At 46.0% G+C, this 6000-nt stretch overlaps 1 protein-coding gene across 2 annotated transcripts in view; it reads left to right on the top strand.

Moving 5' to 3' along the window:
• Nucleotides 1–5025: 5025 nt before the first annotated feature.
• FHIT (fragile histidine triad diadenosine triphosphatase) overlaps nucleotides 5026–6000 on the top strand; it is a 1103012-nt gene continuing 1102037 nt past the window's right edge. The window contains exon 1 of one of the 2 annotated variants that reach the window (XM_077822782.1): nucleotides 5026–5059. The gene's annotated coding sequence lies outside the window, so the exon portion shown is untranslated. The remainder of the gene's footprint in view (nucleotides 5060–6000) is intronic. The other variant, XM_077822781.1, reaches the window with a different exon arrangement.

Here is a 6000-nt window from a genome sequence, read left to right as displayed (position 1 = left end):
AACCAGGTAGAAACATGGTAATCAGGAAAGAATCAGTTTGCCATATGGAGAGAAGAGAATTGGTAAGGAATTTTTATTTTTAAGATTAAGTAAGGTTTTTAAGATTACTAATACCACTATTACTTCTCCACAATGATTATGTTCCCACCTCTTGGCCACCAAGAAAATATGGCAAGCGATAGAGTTTGTTTGAATTTGCCATAGGAGACCATACACATTGCACAACACCATATGTTCTAGGATTTGTCATTTTTAAATAAAAACAGTTTTATATTGGAATCACTGAAATTCATTGAAAAATAACCTACAATCCCCATTAAACACAATGGCAGACAGCTTCTCAAATTTCATTTGGCAGGGAAAACTGCTTTTAGAAGGACCTGGCACATTGAAGTAGTGAGGCTAGCAAGGACAAGATATTAAAGGCTTGTAGTATTGCTAAGGATTAGGGAGAGAAAGTTCTATATTTTTGCGTCTTAAATAGCAAACAGCTGAGTTTAAATGAGGAAAAGTGTAGTGTCCCTACTGGGCTAAAAGAGTGTGTCCCCAGGATCTCTACTTGGCTTGTTTTCAAGAGATTTCATGCTCAGTTGAATTTTAGAAACAAATTATTTAGCAACATGCATCACTTTTTGCTTCTTGTGTTTGCATTTCTTTCCTCCCTTAATAGCAGAATATTAAAGCCATCTTTTGGTAAACAAAAGCTTCTGCTCTAGCAGTAACCCACCTCTTCATCTGTCTTGTGTAAATTTAGCTATTATAATTCTTTATGTAATGCATAATCTCTGGTTATAGAGAGGTTATAGCATTAGAAATGGAGAATTATGGGAAGAGCTACTGGAAAAACTCAGGTTTTACAGTTTGTTTTAACACTGTTCAATAATACTCATGTTTCCCCCCTTCATCAGATTTAAAACTTTTTGACATGCTTAACCAAATTCTAGGATATGCCATTTTACTGAACTCTGGATCTTTTCAGTGTTTTTTTCCTGTACATTGTTTGTGTTTTACACTCACAACTGTATACATTGAAAGCTCAGGGAGACCAAAAACATTCTTATTTTCAATGTGCCTGCCTCTTCAGCCACTTCTGAATGCTCAGTATCTGAAAGGAGGAAAAAAATACATTTTAAATGCCAAGTACAAAAAGAAGGAGAAGACAGATGAAAGGATAAAGGAATATACGTGCAAGGTGAACACCTCACTATCCCTTGATTGGGTGTAGTATATGATGTCAGTGAAAGAGAATGCATAAGAGGTAAGCTTTTTAATCCTTTACCTCTGATTTAGTTTAAAGCCAAGGCTAAGATTTTCAAATATGACTAGAGATTTTTGGGTGCCCAACTTGAGACGCCTTGAAAGGGCCCGATTTGCAGAGGATAGGTACTCAGCACTTTCTGAAAATCAGTGTCTCAGGTTGGCCATCCAAAAATTGAGATGCCCAAAATGAGCAGTCATGTTGGCCCATAACATTGATTTAACTCCTTTCACATACAAATTTGACAGGAGTTGCACTGGGGCACACATTTTGAGGGGAAAGGCAGGGAGTCAGGTGTTTTTTTTTTTTTTTCCCCAGCTGCTTTGCTCTTTTTATTGCAACAGGTCAACTCCCTGGAAACCAGATCAACATTTGTGCCAAGACTCAGTGTGGTGGATTTATCTAAAATAGCTATTCACCAAGAGAGGGTTCATTCAGTTTTCCCCACTTAAAAAATTAATCCAGTCTCTAAATGGGTTGGTAGGTCAAATGTTTTAGAGGTAGCAGGATAGTGGAGATAGTTAGAAGGTGTGCATGTGGCGGGGGGAGAGGGGACAGGGAAGCAGGAAGCTACATCCAGTGCCATCATGTTCTATGATAAGGTGGATTGCTTTTGCAGAATGAGGGTTTAGCTGTGTGCCAGTTACACCTCATATTGCCTGACACTGGGTTGATCAGCAAAGTCTGCATCCTCAATGATGGTCTATTTTAAGAATCCCTGCTGGCTCCCTTATGATTCTACATCAGAGACTTCCCTTCCTCATGCAAAATTGTGGCAGGTAAGAGTCAACACTGCTTGTGTAAAAGGAAATAATTCCTCACCAATATATTAGAATCATTTGAGGGAATCAACAAGCATGTGGACAAGGGTGTATCACTGTACCTCACTGGGTCACAGCGGAGAATGCCAGATTCAGGACAAACTGCTGAGAAATAAGGGAGGCTCACTCCATACTGATGGCCCACCTTGATTATCACTACTAAAGGTTCCCCCCACCCCTGCTGGTAATAGCTCACCTTACCTGATCACTCTTGTTACAGTAAAAAGAAAAGGAGTACTTGTGGCACCTTAAAGACTAACAAATTTATTTGAGCATAAGCTTTCGTGGGCTAAAACTCACTTCATCGGATGCATGCAGTGGAAAATACAGTAGGAAGATATATATATATATACACACAGAAAACATGAAAAAATGGGTATTGCCATACACACTATATTAAGAGTGATCAATTAAGGTGAGCTATTATCAGCAGGAGAAAAAAATCTTTTGTAGTGATAATCAGGTTGGCCCATGTCCAACAGTTGACAAGAAGGTGTGAGTAACAGTGGGGGGGGGGGGAATAAACATGGGGAAATATTTTTACTTTGTGTAATGATCCATCCACTCCCAGTCTTTATTCAAGCCTAATTTAATGGTGTCCAGTTTGCAAATTAATTCCAATTCACACGGCTACCATTCTGAAACCTGTTAAAATGGTCAATAGATCATATACATACAATAATGACAATGTTCTTATACCAGGTTTGTAGAAGTGATATTATAGACTGCTGGCTTGTAGAGTTTTTGGTAACTTCCAAAAGACTGGAGGGTTCTTAGTCCATAGTCCAATATGCTCCATTTTAGTTGTAAATCTGCAGTCTAGAGAGTTCAGATCAGGAAAGAGGCAACATGGAGATGTTTCAAGGGTCTTTTGTATCCTCTGCCATGTGATTGGAAGAATTTTACTATTCCAAACAAAGCTTACAGCTCCTTTCTGTGGCACAAGATGGAGTCTAGGGTCAAATGAGTATATCACATGTCCTTATATGGCTTGCTGACTCATGGAGAGTGGGGTGGGAGCAGCCATTGGCCATATTCATGCTATGGCATCCATAGGAAGACTTACTGGGTGGGATGAGTTTCTTCTATAGCCCGTTGTGAGAGGTGTGTCTTTAATGAGTAATCAAGCTTGAAAAGTCCATTCACAATGTGCTGGCTAGACTGGATGTAAACTACCTTATGGCTGTTACCCTGAGGACAAACACAATGGTGATATGGGTATAAAGCAAATATTCATAACTTCTGATACAAAAATGATACATGGATTTAAACAGGATAATCTTATTTAGCAAATCATAATTTTCCATTGACACCTTACATAATATACTTTGTACACGATTTGTTGCAATTGTCTAACAGTGGCTCTGTTAATTATATTCATAATCATATTTCAATCATACAGAATCACAGGGTGATCCATTGAATATTGTGTACTTGGACTTTCAGAAAGCCTTTGATAAGCTCCCACACCAAAGCCTCTTAAGCAAAGTAAGGAGTTATGGGATAAGAGGGACAGTCCTCTGATAGATCAGTAACTAGTTAAAAGATAGAAAACAAAGGGTGGAATTAATAGTCAGTTTTCAAGTGAAGAGAGATAAATAAACAGGTCCCCCAAACATCTGGACTAGAACAAGTGCTGTTCAATTTTTTCACAAATGATCTGGAGAAGAGGATGAACAGTGAGAAAGGAAAGGTTGTAGATAATCCAGAATTACTCTGAAGAGTTACAAAGGGATCTCAGAAAATTGGGTGACAAAATGGCAGGTGAAATTAAATGCAAAGTAATGCACATTGGAAAATGTAATCCCAACTATACATACAAAATTGTGGCTTCGAAATTAGATGTTACCTCTCAAGAAAGAGATCTTGGAATCACTGTGGATAGTTCTCTGAAAACATACTGGGTCAGACCAAAGGCCCATCTAGCCCAGTGTCCTCTCTTCTGACAGTGGCCAATGGCCCCAGAGGGAGTGAACAGAACAGGGAATCATCAAGTTATCCATCCCTTCACCCGTTCCCAGATTCTGGCAAACAGAGGCTAGGGACACCATCCCTGCCCATCCTGGCTAATAGCCATTGATGGACCTAGCCTCCATTAATTTATCTAGTTCTTTTTTGAAACGTGTTATGGTTTTGGCCTTCACAAAATCCTCTGGCAAGGAGTTCCACAGGTTGACTGTGAGTTGTCTGAAAAAATATTTCTTTGTTTTAAACCTGCTGCATATTAATTTCATGTGGTAACCATTAGTTCTTGTGTTAGGAGGAGTAAATAACACTTCTGTATTTACTTTCTCCACAGAAGAGAATATAGAAGAGAGAGGCATTGGTGTTGGCACCAGGGGCATGATGCTGGATTGCCACTGTATGCATCGGGGAGGGGCGACAGCGGGGGTGTCTGTGCTGTCACTGAGGGACAGTGTTGGCCTCTGTGGTGGGCATCATTGGTGTCCATAGCAGCATGCAAGGCTCTTGGTATCTGTGTCGGTGACACCGGGGATGGCATGTCTGCAGGGGGAGGGGTGATGCTGGCTGTGATGGGGGACAGTGTTGGCGTCCATGGCAGCATGCGGGGTTCCTGGGGGCTGTGCCAGTGACACTGTCCTCTGGGCTGGGGTCGGCGTAGGGCTGCCCATACCAGTGGGGCACAGCCCTGGGTTTCATCGCCTGACGTGATTCCTGGAGGCCTCAGGCCCATCCTGGGGGCTGACAAGCCAGCGGGAGGCAGCACTACGGTCGGGCACCGCGCCCCATCCCCCCCTGCCCCGCCATTACTGTCCATGAACGGCTCGGTCAGGGAAGGGAGCGCGGCCGCACACCGCCTCAGAGGAGAGGGCGCCTTGCGCATGCGCGCTGGCCACTCCTGTCCGCGTGGTGGGAATCCTCGCGGCTTCCCCGGAGCCAGTTCCGGGCGCGTGACGTCAGGGCGCCGGCGCGTCCCGCTCCCATCCCGGCTTGACGCACGCGCAATAGCAGTCGGAGTGTAAGTCTCCATTTTGCTTCCCCCTCCCACTCCCTACTCCTCAACAGCCGGAGCGGCTCAGGGTGGGGGAGGGCGATGGGAAGGGAATGGGGGGGAAGGGAGGAGTCGGGGACGGTCCGGTGCGGGCCGGGCGGGAAGCGCTGGGGCAGGGGGCGGAGGCCAGCGCGTGCTGGCGCCCCCAGGGGCAGGGCGCGCGCGGCTCTGGCGGTCTCCCCTCCCTCAGCGCGCGGCCTGCCGGGCGCGTGTGAGGAGCATCGGTGGGCTTGCCCCTGGTCTGCCGCGCGGCCGGTTCCGCGCCGGAGGCTCCCTCTCGATCGGGCAACCCAGCCACAGGGCAGGCTGGGTCCGTCGTCTGGGTGGGTGGCAGCTGCTGCCACGCGGACGGCGAAGGGGCCGCCCCTGGCGCGCTGTGCTGGGGCGGGGGGGCACCCCTGGCTCCCTGCTCTGCAGCCGCCTGCCCTTGGCGGCCTGGATCAGGCGCTGGCGGGTGGGCATCTTTCGGCCTTGTAACTGCCCGGGCGGGTCTTCTAGACGCGTCAGTATCTTTCCCGCCAGGTGCGCCCCTCCCCCCGCTCCTGGGCAGTTACCGACCCGTCCGCTTGAAACGGGAGTGGCCGTTTGTCAACGGCCGCCGCGTCACACAGGTCACGTGAAAACGCCTCCGCGGGAGCCTGGCTGACTGACCCCGCCCGGCCCGCGGCGTAGGGTTTATTGCCACAGGTACTGCGGAAGTGTTGGTATTTCTGCGGCACCACGGCAATTATTTTTCTATATTGTCATCTGTGGAGGGGGGCAAATTTAAAAAAAAACAAAAAACAAAAACCCACCCGCAACCCCTCAACCTAGGTGCGGCATTTAGAATCCAGCAGAATCTCCTCCTGTTCTAGTCGCTTAAATTAAAATGTGGGTATAAAATAATAGCTCTTTACATCTTCCGAGTG

The sequence above is a fragment of the Eretmochelys imbricata genome, chromosome 7, assembly GCF_965152235.1.
Source record: "Eretmochelys imbricata isolate rEreImb1 chromosome 7, rEreImb1.hap1, whole genome shotgun sequence".
In the NCBI taxonomy this organism is placed as follows: domain Eukaryota; kingdom Metazoa; phylum Chordata; order Testudines; family Cheloniidae; genus Eretmochelys; species Eretmochelys imbricata.
The sequence above is the reverse complement of the archived record's forward strand: the minus strand, read 5'-3'. Positions and strand labels throughout refer to the sequence as shown.